The 1,533-nt window shown below is 32.8% G+C and overlaps 1 long non-coding RNA gene across 1 annotated transcript; it reads left to right on the plus strand.

Moving 5' to 3' along the window:
- The first annotated feature begins 358 nt into the window (after nt 1-358).
- Nucleotides 359-1,326, plus strand: LOC111906055 (uncharacterized). The gene is made up of 3 exons (XR_002855089.3): nt 359-478; nt 745-804; nt 1,153-1,326. It is a non-coding gene; the product is annotated as an uncharacterized LOC111906055 (long non-coding RNA).
- Nucleotides 1,327-1,533: the final 207 nt, after the last annotated feature.

Raw genomic sequence — 1,533 nt, forward strand, 5'->3', positions numbered from 1 at the left:
TGGAAGATTTTACATCAATTGTCAAAACATGTATATTGCCGACTATATATAACAATGTTTTAATTTTAATTTTATTATCTATTTTAGACATTTGTTGAAATGAAAAGAATCCAAATATCAACGCATTGAGCATATTGCTAACTGTATATCTTCTTGATTGCTTCCTATAAACAACAGATCAACCATAAAGAATAAAAAAAATACTTGAATCCGATAAATGAGAATTGGAATTGGAATTCAAGATTCCATTCCGATTCCTTTGACTTTTATTGACTTTCTCATAGATTTATTAAATAATTTCTTTCTTTTTAAAGGTTGGATATAAAGTTCGAGTATATGGTATTAAAGGAAGAGACACCCTCCTTCTATTTTGCACTATAGGAATCTTGTTGAGAAGATTACTTGTTGATAGACACTTGAAAGGTGTTACTCATGTTATTGTTGATGAGATTCATGAACGATATTGGTTGGCTCTCAAGTATGTTTTATTTTCATAATTTGGTCCCCTTTATACAACTTGGTTTTCTTACTTACTACACTAGGAGGTATGTAGTGATTCACATGAAAATCACAAGTAAATCGCATATTTACATATGATTTACATGTAATTCATATATGAATCACATGTAATTCACTTGTAAATAAATAGTGAATTACATATGAATTACATGTGATTTACATGTAATCTACATATAAATCATATGTAAATCATAATTGCTTGGATGATTATTTTGTGATTGTTAGCGCGAGGATTTCAGCGGGCCAGTAGCAAGAGATTCTTTCTGTGAGATGCGGTAGTACGATGTGAGTTTCATCACTGTGTTTAGCAGGTTGAAGGCACCAATGCCACCCCATGGTTTTGTTATGTTAGGATGCTAGGTGTCTATGTGACTCTAGCATGTGTTTTGTGCTCGTATGCTTTTCGGGCGGGGCCCAGTGACCATTTTGTATGCTATGTATCTTTGTGATTATTGCATGTGTTATGTGTTTATATGTTTACATGTTTTATATGTTTACTGGGCGGGGCCCGATGTTGGGCAAGGCCCGATGACAGAACGAGGCCCATTACATGTTTATTTATGTATGTATGGTATGTGGTATTTTGAGGAACTCACTATGCTCTGTGTTTACGGTTTTCAGTTTTTGTTTCAGGTATTTACAGTTCCAAAGGGAAGAACTCAGGATGATTGCAGAGCACACACCATCTCATTCCATATTTTCTTGGTTTACTCTAATGTGATATGATGATTGATACATTTGTTTTATTTGGATTTTTATGATGATGTTTTTGGGATACTTGTTTTATTAATTTAAAAATGAAATTGTGTGTCTTATTTTTGGAACGTTACAGTAAAGACTCAAGAGTTCTCAATACCAAAGTCAGGACCAAGAATAGTGACATAAAATAGATATGGAGACATTATATAACAATCTTTAGAAGTGTGTGTCTCCCACAAATAGAAAGAGTCTTTGCTTTCAAAGAAGAAAATCTAGATAAAAACTTATTCGCAACTACCTTTTAGGGCTAAATAT

This window comes from Lactuca sativa, chromosome 7, assembly GCF_002870075.4.
Source record: "Lactuca sativa cultivar Salinas chromosome 7, Lsat_Salinas_v11, whole genome shotgun sequence".
Lineage (NCBI taxonomy): Eukaryota > Viridiplantae > Streptophyta > Magnoliopsida > Asterales > Asteraceae > Lactuca > Lactuca sativa.